This window comes from Panthera tigris, chromosome A1 (assembly GCF_018350195.1).
Source record: "Panthera tigris isolate Pti1 chromosome A1, P.tigris_Pti1_mat1.1, whole genome shotgun sequence".
NCBI classification, from domain to species: Eukaryota; Metazoa; Chordata; class Mammalia; order Carnivora; family Felidae; genus Panthera; species Panthera tigris.
This window is the reverse complement of record NC_056660.1, coordinates 145,950,465-145,963,170: the sequence shown is the minus strand read 5'-3', so window position 1 is coordinate 145,963,170 and position 12,706 is coordinate 145,950,465. Positions and strand designations below refer to the sequence as shown.

The following is a 12,706-nucleotide window of genomic DNA, read 5'->3' as shown; positions in this document are numbered from 1 at the left end:
CTGTGACACCAAAGTCACAAGCAATAGAGGGAAGAATTTAAAAATGGGACTTCATCACAACTAAAAACATTCATGGTGCCAAAGGACACCATCAAGAAGGTGAAAAGACAACCCAGAAAATATAGGACACAATTTTTTCAAATCATATATCTGAGAAGAAACTTTGATCTAGAAGAGATAAAGAACTATTCCAACTCAATAACAAAAAGACAACCTAATTTTTAAAAATGAACAAAGTGTATAAATGTGCATTTCTCCAAAGAAGACATACAAATAAGCAGTAAACACATGAAAGGTGCTCAATGTCATTAGCCATCTGGAAAATACAATTCAAAACCACGATGAGATAGATACCACTTCACACCCACTAAGATGGCTAGAATCAAATTTTTTTTTAATGTTTATTTATTTTTGAGACAGGGATTGACAGAGTATGAACGGGGGAGGGTCAGAGAGAGAGGGAGACACAGAATCTGAAACAGGCTCCAGGCTCTGAGCTGTCAGCACAGAGCCCGACGTGGGGCTCGAACTCACAGACTGCAAGATCATGACCTGAGCCGAAGTCGGATGCTTAACCGACTGAGCCACCCAGGCGCCCCAAGATGGCTAGAATCAAAATGTCAGATAACAACAAACGTTGGTGAGAATATGCAGAGTTTAGAAAACTATACACTGTTGGTGGGAATGTAAGATGGTGCAGCCACTTTGGAAAATGGTCTGGTAGTTTCTCAAAGTTACCCATGTGCCCTAGCAATTCCACTCTTAGATATATATCTGAGAGAAATGAAAACATATGTCAACATAAAAACGTGCATACAGATGTTCCTAGTAGCAATGTTCCAAAAATGGGAACAACTTTTATGTCTATCAGCTGATGAAAGAATAAACAAATAATGGTATATCCATGCAAGGGAATATTATTCAGCAATAAAAAGGAGTGAAGTACCGAGACATGCTACAACATTGATGAACCTGACACAAAAGACCACATAAGAGAAAAAAGCCTGACACAAAAGACCACATATTGTATGATTCCACTTATATGAAATGTCCAGAAAAGCCAAATCTATAGAAACAGAAGGTAGATTAATAGGGCTGCCTAGGGCTATGGGGTATGGCCTAGGAGTAAGGGGATATGGGGTTGACTGCTAATGGGTGTGGTATTTCTTTTTGTGGTAATAAAAATGGTCTGGATTATGTTAGTGTTGGTGGATGCATAACTCTGTGAATATAATAAAAAGCATGTAATATAAATGGGTGAATTGTATGGTATGCGAATTATTATCTCAAAGGTGTTACCAAAGAAATGTAAATGTATATTTAAAAAAACTTACTGGTGATGCTTGTAAAAATGCAGATGACTGAGCCCTTCCTCACACTTACTGAATTAGAATTTTCTGTGACTGAAACCCAGGAATGTATAATATAAAAAAGTCCACTAGTCATTCTCATAGGCAGTAAGTTTGTTGGCCACATGACCAGTTATGTCATATGAATTAATTGTATTATATTTTTTGTTACAGTTTTTACTGGGAGATTTTTCCTTGTAATAAGTGTGGCATTTCAAGTTCAACAGCTGAGAAATAGTTTGGATAAGACAAAACTCTCTCTTCAGTGTTAATACTTACAGGCAACAAAGTGGAAGAATCTATCTTTTCAGTTTTCCCACTTGGGTGCTCAATGATAAAAATTAAAGGTAGTAAAAATGAAAACCAAGTAAAATTTTGTAATTCATGGTAGAAATTTCCACCATCAATACCATCAACCAAATAAAGACAAGAAGACTAGAAAATTTCTAAAACTTGGGGGATCTAGTTTCTATTTGCCCCTTTGCCACCAACTACTAGGATGAGATTTCATCATTCGTATCTCCAACCCTAGCCATTCCTTTGACAGTGTTTACTAAATCTGAATGAAAGTTTGAGATGAAGGTTATTTCAACTGCATGACACAATTAATGTTAAAAAGCTAAATATTCCTATTCAAGATATTTTTACTCTTGGATTGAATAACTGTCTTTATATTTGTACAGAATGTTGGTATTTACAAAGTTACAAAGTTAGTATTCACTGGACACTTAATCCTGGAATAATCACTGTGCAATATATGTGGAAGATTATAATAGGCCTTCTGACAGAGACTTCTAGTTGTTCCCCAAGTTGGAAATGTACCCAGCATTTGTTTTCATTAGATATTGTAAGACATCAGATATGGAAATGATCATCATGAAGGAAGTAGTCTGCATTCACAGATCTCTAGAAATAGATGTATTGCATGTCACAAAGGGCCACACAGAGAAGGACAGGAACGGTCAGGAGCCGGGGGTGAAAGCAGAGCATGGCCCAAAGTCTATTATTAGATTTTATTTTATTTTATTTTATTTTATTTTATTTTATTTTATGTGTGGCAAGTTATGGGTTAGACAGGGTAGCTACACTGAAAACTTTAGGATTGGATAGTTTGAATAGTTTTGGCAGTCTTTGGGCTACAGAGATGGTCTCTAGTGGTCAGGTACCTGGCCCTGGGGAGTTCTGGGGCGGGTACTGGCTTGGTGTATGAGCTTGATAAAGGAGTTGGTTGGGGGTGTGGGCTCTGGATTGGTGGGTTTGTATATCGACAGCACACTCCCAGGAGAGTTGTTCGCCATTTCTAAGAATTAGCTAGCTCCAGGAAGGGTAGTCTCTTGATTAAGGCTCTAAATGTCAGTGCATCAGGAATATAGAAAATAAGGAAATATAATCAATATACTTCCCCCAACTACATGTCTGCTCACTATGTCACATATCTGTCCTAGAATGCTTGAATCATCACTACTGGAAAAATGACATTTCCCAGATTCTCCTGCAGGCAGGAAAGACCACATGATTCATTTCTTGCCAATAAGACAGGGGAGGAAATGATGTGAACAACTTCTAGGACATGTCCTTCAAGGATGGCAACATGGTCCCTCTTCCCTTCTTCCCTCATCCTGCTGCCTAAAATGTCGATGTGGCAGGTGGCTTTCTTGGATCATATGTATAAGGGCAACAGCAGAGGGATGGCAGAAAAGCAAGAGAAAGGGAGTAGTCACACTCACGGGCACTGAATGTTTGCCATGCCAATGTTGACCTGTTGATCTGCTTACATTTAATCAGATTGTTTTATGAGAGAGAAATAAACTTACAGCTTGTTAAGTCACTCTAATTTTGAGCCTCTGTTACAAAGATAAGACCTATATCTTAACTGATAGAGCTGAGCTATTGTGTAGAGTTGTGCAAACATCTTTTGCACTGCACGGTGGACAGCCTCTGTTCTGTCCACGGCAGCCATGAATGTGTACCATTTCTCAGATGAGGACAGGGAGTGTCAAGAAGGTTAGGACATCCTTTTAGTAAATCATAGTAAATCTGAAGCCCTACAAGGATTATAGAACCCAAGGGAGATAATACGCCAGTTTTACTATAAAATGAAATACAATAATATATCAACATTCTCAGGCAAAAGATAAAAAAAATGTTAAGTACCCACATTCAATATTTGCTTACTTAGAAATGAACATAAGAGATTTAAACAAAAATAGAATTGGAGAGAATTCTGCTGAATGTTGTTCAACATGCTCAGAGGAATAGGATATCTCTTTAAATTCAAAAGCCAAAGTGACAGGCTGTGCGTAGGGGCAGTTATAATGCCTGTGTGTGTGGGTCTATCATTTGCATGCATTACGATGGAAATTGAGCATCCATATTTTACTTACATGTGCCAGTGAAGTGATTGCACTTCCCAGATCCCTTTGTACACATAATTACTTGATTTGTGAGCCAAATGTGTGGTTTAAGGATGGAAATAGGTACACAGCAACTCCATTTGGAAGGTCCAATTTTGACTTAAATGACTAGAAACTTTTTTTTTTAATGAAAGGAAGATTAGATATAGGATTTAAATTTAGTTTATTTAAAACACTTGATATTTAGGGATTCATTTTTTTTTGAAGGGTTCACTTCAAATTAAAATTGCACTTAAATTGGGAGATATAGTTAAGTGATGATTGGGATAATTAATCTGTAAGAAGAAAACAATCAGAAAGTATTATTTTATCAGTAGGCTATATATATATCAGCTCTGCAGCTTTAAGAAAAATAGTGTCAACATTTTATATTTAAATGATTCGTCATGGGGGAGGGGAAGGAAGAAAAGAAGAAAAATAAAAAAAATTAAAAAAAAAAGAGGTTAGAGTGGGAGAGAGCCAAAGCATAAGAGACTGTTAAAAATTGAAAACAGGGGCGCCTGGGTGGCTCAGTCGGTTAAGCGTCAGACTTCAGCTCAGGTCACGATCTCACAGACCGTGGGTTCCAGCTGATGGCTCAGAGTCTGGAGCCTGCTTCCGGTTCTGTGTCTCCCTCTCTGTCTGCCCCTCCCCCGTTCATACTCTGTCTCTCTCTGTCTCAAAAATAAACGTAAAAAAACAAAAACAAAAACAAAACCTGAGAACAAACTGAGGGTTGATGGGGGGTGGGATGGAGGGGAGGGTGGGGGATGGGTATTGAGGAGGGCACCTTTTGGGATGAGCACTGGGTGTTGTATGGAAACCAACTTGACAATAAATTTCATATATTGGAAAAAAAAATAAATGATTCGCAAAAACATCCTGCAATTATCTGCCAGTTGTTCTAAAACACACGTCATAATACTAGCAATTGCAAAACTGAATTTTGTCTCCACACATCTAAGAGATACTTTTCTAAAAACACCCTGGGATTTATAGTTTAATATTCTCAAAAGTTTTCCACTTCCTTGAAAAGTCAATTTTTTTCCTTTTGTGCAAGTATGTTCCATAGGAAATGGAATAGTCTTTTAAAAAATTTTTTAATGTTTTATTTATTTTTGAGAGAGAGAGAGAGAGAGAGAGTGTGAGCGGGGGAGGGCAGAGAGAGCGGGAGACACAGAGTAGGAAGCAGGCTCCAAGCTCTGAGTTGTCAGCACAGAGCCCCATGCGGGCTTGAATCTGAGCTGAAGTTGTACGTTTAACGGATTGAGCCACCCAGGTGCCCCGGAAACGGAATAGTCTTATAGCAAACGTTCTTTACTGATTTAGAAGTTTCCCTACCCATACCTACTGCTGTATTAATTAATATAAACAAAACATTACACTATCTACTGTATCCCAAGTTGTAATTAGTAAAAGTGCAGGAGGACTTGTGGCCTCAGGCGAAGACCCCTGGGGGTGCTGGACTCCCTTGGCTGCTGGTGGCTGACATGGGGCAGTGCTGGTAGCCATCTTGAAATAATAGTTTTAGAACAATTTTAACCTAAAATGCTGGGTAAAGTTACACTCAAAAAGTTTGCAGCCAACAGTAGTTTCTAAATTGAATAGGACAACCACCGTTAAATTTTAAAAAGGACGTTGTCGTTGGTTAAAGTAAATGCACAGTGCTGGCATTAATTTTTAACTTCTATTTTGGTGACAAATCTAATCATTATACTATCCCCCTGGTATGGAAACCAAAATATTTTGCTTCCAGGGTAGTATTGGTCCAAAAGATACCATAATCTCAGATGAACTCTAAATTTCTCTATTTCATTTTCCAAATATGATTATACTAGTAATAAAAATAATAATGACAACAAAAATAATAGTCACAATAGCCACCAATCATTGAGCACCTAATGTAGGCCAAGCATATCTTCATGATAACTTTGAAAAGGAGGTATTATTATTCTAGTTTCACAGAAGAGAAAAGTAAAATTCAGGGAGGAAGGACAGTCCCTCAAGCAGCCAAAATATAACTGATTCCTCCACTGCTACTTTTCCATGTACCACATACCTTCTATGTCTCTATATAATCATATATTCCTATGATAGGCTGCAACTGAATTTCCAAAGAATATTGTAACTTTCCCAGGAAGTTGTTACTATTTAGATAGGGGCCCATTTATTACTACTATTTTCTTTCTTCTTTATTAAACTGAAGCTGAACAGAACAAGAACTGCCCTGCTCCCACCCTCCTTAAAAAAAAAAAAAAAAAAAAAAAGGGAGGGAGGGGGAAGTGTGTGGTAAAACTACTTACCACATTTGTGTGGCCTCGGACTTAGAAAAGTGCTCTGTAAGTCCTTCCCATCCCGGACATTCTGATAAATTCAGTTCTGGGGACATATTATTTTTATTTTGATAATTTGTCTTCAACCTCATTCCATTTTACGCAAGAACACAGAGAAATCAATTGGTGTTTTGTTTCATTGCTTTTATTCCATTAAATGCTTCCTTTTACCTCCCCCCCCCTCCCTCCCCCCCCCCCCCCATGCTTCAAACTTAACAACATGATAGCATCAGCCTTGGGTATTAGCCCTCACAGATAGTAATGTTCTTGAAATAAGTTCAGTGGGACATTTTGTAATAACGTTACCCATGTTCTCAGACTCCTATCAGTCTCAGAGGTAGTCATAATAAACACAAACTGAAACCTCAAAATCTTGAGGAAATTCTGGCCTTAAAAAAAAAACTGTCTTTGGAGGTCTCTCTAAAGTTAACGTAATGTTTACAAATTGGGTCAATAATCTATAAAAACAAAAACAGCAATCGTTTGAGAAGATAACTGAGAAACCCCTGTTTATACGGTACTAAAAAATACAAACCTAAAATTTTCCAACAAAAGCAAGGCAGTGATTTCATAAGAATAGGACTCCGGAAGGGGAAACTGATCAGTAAAAGTTTTGGCATTTCAAGTGCTCCATTTCCTTAAATAAAGAGAAATTGGGATTTTGAAAACCGGTTTTGTGGCATTTTCATGAAAGTCTAAAGTTTGTAAAGCATGTTTAATGAACATCAGTTCATTTGTTAAAATAGCTTTGAGGCAGTCTTGTTGCCATGTAAAATCTAGTCCTGACTCCAAGTGTTTTCATCTTACTGATATAGCACTTAGAGATACCATGCACTTAGCAATCCTAGGTCACACATCGTGACCTGAAGTGTATATCACAGAGAGCCTCCTCAAGTTCATCTATTTTTGTTACCTCTTGGCCACAAAGCACAACGTGTTTCAGTTTTAATTATTTCTGGAAATTACGATAGCCTGATGAGCTCGTAATGAACACTTTGCACATTCCAGAAATTTCCAACTCAAATATTGATGATTTTCCTTACAACGAATCATCTTAAAAGTTAATTCCCCTGTGGCTTCTACCTTTGAAAACATCTGCTCTTTTAGAACATCTTCTTGCCTTCATATTTTTCACTTCTGTAACTTGCAAACTTCTTTCCCTGTCTCCCACCTTTGTTTATCTAGAAAAAAAGGACCAACACTTCAAGACGTGGATTAAATGTACAGTAGTCCATGAAGATTTTCTGAAGTGACTCCCCTGCTTAGACCCCAACCCCTGCTCCAGCTGCCTGTCAAAATAGCTACCCTAAATTGTGTGCCCTTGCACTATGACATGTATCCCAGAATTGCTACAATTCATGGACTCCATGAGACTTCGCAGGGGCCATGTTTGTACTTGTATCCCAGTTTCTGGAGCAGTGCTTGAAACCTACATATCCTGAAACTTATTAGGTGAAAACGAATGATGAGAAAGAACAAGGCTGGTTTAGATTTTTAGATACTTTTGTTTCCTTCTCAGTCCTCACAATGAAGTAAAATCATTAGTGCACCTATTTTGTCATCATTGAAAAATGAGCCTTGGACACAGGGAGCTGAAATAGCAAGGGACTGCCTGGGTTTGAAACATGGCTTCACCGGTTTCCTGGCTAAATAAACTTAGAAAAGTAACTTCATTCATTCTTCTCCCCAAAAAGAATTCCTGGGTCCATTCATGTGTAAAATAGGTATTGTAACACTGTTTACACCTCACAGGATTCTCCTGAGGACTAGAGGATGTCAGATGCACAGGAGGCTTTGCCCAAGGCCCTGAGGTGCAATCAGCTCTTATACATGACAAATAATTAGGTTAGTGTCTCATAAACTATTTGTTATTTATTTATTTTTGGGTGAGCACAAGCTGGGGAGGAGCACAGAGAGGGGGACAGAGGATCCGAAGCAAGCTGCAGGCTAACAGGCTGACAGCAGTGAGCCTTATGTGGGGTTGGAGCTCACCAACTGTGAGATCATGACCTGAGCTGAAGTTGGAGGCTCAAATAACTGAGCCATCCAGGAGCCCCTCTAGCTAAAAAAAAATTGTCACTTTGTGGTGGCTTTTCCTGCTCCTGCTCCTCTTCTCCCCCCAGCGTCTTTATTGAGATACGAGTGACACATAATAATGTGTCCAGAGTTGGAAGATGAAAAAAATTCTGGTGATGGTTGCGACAAACAACATGAACGTACTTAATGTCACTGAACTGTACAGTTAAAAATGATCAAAATGGTAAATTTTCTATCATGTATCTTTTACCACAATATCAAACATTTAAAACATACTTTAAAATGACACACAATAAACTTCACATATTAAAAGTGTACAATATTTTTGGCTACTTTTGACATATGCATACACCTGTGACACCACTGCCCCAGGAAAAACAATGAACATATTCATCATCTCCAAAATATTCCTTGTGTCACTGTGTCATCTGCCCCTCCTCCACCTCTGCCCCCACTCACAGCCAACCACTGATATTCTTTCTATCAGTAATCTATAGATTACTATATATTTTCAGGGCGCCTGGGTGTCTCAGTGGCTTAAGCATCTGACTTTGGCTCAGGTCATGATCTCGTGGTTTGTGGGTCCCAGCACTGTGTTGGGCTCTGTGCTGACAGCTCACAGCCTGGAGCCTGCGTCAGATTCTGTGTCTCTTTCTTCTGTCCCTCTCTCAAAAATAAATAAATACACATTTAAAAAATTAAATAAAAAAATATGGGTTTTCCAGAATTTTATATAAGGGGAGTATGTACTGTATTTAGTCTGGCTTCTTTCTCTGAGATTTATCCATGCTGTTGTAAGTATCAACAGATTATTCCTTTTAATTGTTGAGTAGAATTCTGTTGTATGTATTTTATCAGTGTGTTATCCATTCATCTCTTGATGGACATTTGGTTGGTGTCCAGTTTTTTAGCCATTGCAAATAAAGATGCTATGAGTAGTCACATACAAATCTAAGGACATATGCTTTCATTCTATTGGGCAAATAAGAGTAAAAGGATTGGATCTCATGGTATGTGTATGTTTAACTTCTTAAAGAAACTGTTAAATTGTCCAAAGTCACTGAGCCCTTTATATGACCACCAGCAGTGACTGAGAGCTTCAGTTCATCCATGGCTTGGACATATGGCACTATGGCCTGGAAACTTTCTTGGCAGTAAATTGGGACAACGGTGGGGCTCACCTTGTTTATTCCCTGTCAGGTATCTCTTATGTTTTCTCACCTGACTTCCAGGTACTTTAAAGCCATTGTTTAATACACTTTGTCCAATTTTCCAGTAATTTCTGGTAAGGGGATAGATCTAGACTCTTTCATTCTACCTTAGTCACAAGTGTAACTCTTACATGCCTTCATTCTTATGATGTGAACACTTTAAATTACCAAGGAAACTAAGAAAGAAACGACCATTAAATGAAACGACAGTCATATCTCATGCTTTCTAATATTTCAGTTTATAGTGGATGCCAAATAATTAGTCTATTATTTATATTGTGTGACATTTGGATTTGGATCTTTATTATCAAGTAGGTTGAACATAAGAAAATGCAATTTCTCACCGATTTATCTAGGGAGAAGAGGAGCAAAAGGGATATATCACTCTATCTTGGCCAGTTAGTTGCTTTTATGCTATTTCATACTAGCATCAGAAAAGAAAAAGGACTATGGAGTTGCTCAGTTCTGAACCTGATCAACTGTAAGAACGTAATAAATGAAGACCGTTACTGATTTGGTTTGGGTAGCTCAGAAACACAATTATACATCAGCTGAACTGCAAGAGATACTTCTAAGGAATGTTCACTTATCCTACTTTATCTCTCCTATGGTTGATCAGGCAATTTTCATCAAATAGGTTTTGTAAAGAACCCACTTGCCTTAGGTGCTCTGGTGGCTGATGAATAGATACCACATTATGCTTTGCATTTTTTCTGGTGTCAACAGAACACTTCATCTGTTAAGAGACTATTTCCTGGCTTTGGGGAGTTAGTTTAAGCTAAATGCAGCCCTCCAATGAACCAAAAGGAACATCAGTCCCTGAGACACTCTGATCTGAGTCACTGGTTATTATTTCAGGGGATGTCAGAGACAGGAGAGGTCGTGAGCTTCTGGATATGAAGCGTTCTAATTAGTGCACATTTTAGGATCCGGTTCCCTCATGTAACCCTTCCATCTTTGATTTGTTTAGAATGAAGTCCAATTTAGATGAGAAAACTATTGCAGACTCCAGGTGGAATAGCTGACATGTATACATTGAGGTGGTGGGGGTGGAAAGTGACAAACCTTCAGGAGAAGTGAAATGGTTCCCAGAAGGTTGAGTAATCTTTGGGGGAGCCTCTCACAGGTGGTGAGTGTCCCGAGGCAAAGAGGAGGCCCTGACTACTAGGTGTTCATTGGTAATAAATCCCTTCAATGCAGGTTCAGACTGGGGATGGCAATGGGGAAGTAAAATACTGTCACTATGTATAAAAGGGCTGCAAATAAATGCACCCGCTTTTCAAGAGCATCAAACATTAACTTTTTTTGGTGCCAGAAGCCCTGAAGTGAGGCAAAACAAAAACAGTGGTAAAGAGTAAAGGGTGAGAAAGAACAGAAAGCTTAAGTGGTATAGGCTGAAGTCTTTAACAACTACAAAGTCAATGTTCTACCATAATTTTTGAAAAATCATTTTTACCTTTTTTCCCCAGTTTTTGGATCATGGCAAAATGCAGATAACATAAAGTACACTATTTTAAATAACCATTTTTAAGTGTACAGCTCAGTGATATTCAGTACATTCGTACTGTTGTGCAAACATCACCACCACCCATCTCCAGAGCTCTTTTCATATTGAAAAAATGAAATTCAATAGCCATGAAACACTAACTCCTCATTCCCCTGTCCCCTCAGCCCCTGGCAACCATCATTTCACTTTCTGTCTCAATAGTTTCGACTATTCCATGCACTTTACAGAGTGAAATGTCTGTCTTTCTGTCAGTACCACACTGTTTTGATTACTATAGCCTTGTGGTAAGCTTTGAAATCAGAAAGTATGAGTTCTCCAGCTTTGTTCTTTTTCAGTATTTTTTGGCTATTCTAGGTTCCTTGAGATTTTTCTCTTTCTGTAAAAAACGTCATTGGGATTTTGAGAGAAGTTGCATTAAATCTACAGATCACTTTGGCTAGCATGACCACTGTAACAATATTAAATTTTCTGTGTCTTCTTTAATTATTTCAGCAATGTTTTGTCATTTTTATTGCACGAGTCCTTCACCTTCTTGGCTATATTAATTCCTAAGTATTTTACTCTTTCTAATGCTATGGTAAATATAATTGTTTTCTTAACTTTGAAGAAGTTCCAGTTTAAGGAGAAAACATTAGAGCAAAATAGTTACGGTCAAAATTTAAAGGTAAATCGGTATTATAATGTATATCTGAGAATCCTTTCTTAAAAAAAAATATGAACACAACTACATGATAGACATTCTATAAATGACAGACATTGATAAAGTATGTAATAACAACATGACTGAACAGCTTTAAATGGTTTTATATTTTCTTAATCACAGTGGTCATATATATGTACAAGCCCTACTAACTACTGAGACTAGATGAGCCATAGATACCCTCCAATATCTCTGTAATCCACAAATTGGCTACCATTATTATATATGGTGTCTGACAAAGTCAGGAAACATAAGAGAAATTTTTGTTTGAACAGTCAATATTTACATTTTCAAATGAAATGCATAATATTTTGTCTTCAACCTCTAGCCAATTTGTCAGGTGCAATATCTCTAAATGTTTATTTATTTTTGCAAGAGACAGAGTGCAAGCAGGGGAGGGGCAGAGAGGGAGGGAGACACAGAATCTGAAGCAGGTTCTAGGCTCTGAGCTGTCAGCACAGAGCCCAACGCAGGGCTCAAACTCACCAACTGGGAGATCATGACCTGAGCCGAAGTCGGTTGCTTAACTGACTGAGCCACCCAGGCGCCCCTCAGGTGCAGTATCTCTAAATTTAAACAATAGTTCCTATTGCTAATCTGTAAAAGAAGTCTCCATACACTATTCTCTCTAGATCTCCAGACTCAAGGATATTGAAAGATCTGGAAATCCTTCAGCTAAATGCACATATATATACACACACACCTACATACAATAGCCCTACCCAAGAAGGTTTTATCTCAATTAACCTAGCATTTCCCAAACTTAACATCTTGATGGTAAGCTCCCTGAGGTCATAGACAGTGTATCTCTAGCACCTATTAAAGTACCTGACACACAGAGATGTCAACCCAGATCAGGTGAATGAATGAATGAATGAATGAATGAATAAAGTTTGGGAAACCAATAACTAAACCAGTTTGGTGCTTCCATAGGCCAGAGATCATAAAAAATGTAATTCCAAAGTTAAATCTGTTTTGACACCTGAAACAATCCAGTCACACTATCACTATCCTTTGTAGCCTTTAAGGTCTGGTTAAGTCTCACTACTTCTAAGACTCTTTCTCTTATTACTGCAGTCGTCATCAATCTTCTTCTCTGAAATTTTATAGCACTTTTAGTCTTTACCACATAATTTATACCCTATCTTGTAGAATTTACTATGGCATGTTTGATTT

At 38.0% G+C, this 12,706-nt stretch overlaps 1 protein-coding gene across 8 annotated transcripts in view; it reads right to left on the bottom strand.

The window, feature by feature from the left end:
• The window catches only part of XRCC4 (X-ray repair cross complementing 4), a 316,380-nt gene that overhangs the window by 11,694 nt on the left and 291,980 nt on the right, over positions 1–12,706 (bottom strand). The window contains exons 11-12 of one of the 8 annotated variants that reach the window (XR_006218785.1): positions 6,611–7,256; positions 6,087–6,121 (exon numbers count right to left, since the gene is read on the bottom strand). The exons of 5 other annotated variants lie outside the window; for them this stretch is intronic. The gene's annotated coding sequence lies outside the window, so the exon portion shown is untranslated. Of the gene's footprint in view, positions 1–6,086; positions 6,122–6,331; positions 7,257–12,706 lie in introns of those variants that run through there. 2 more of the 8 variants (XR_006218780.1, XR_006218786.1) reach the window with 2 other exon arrangements.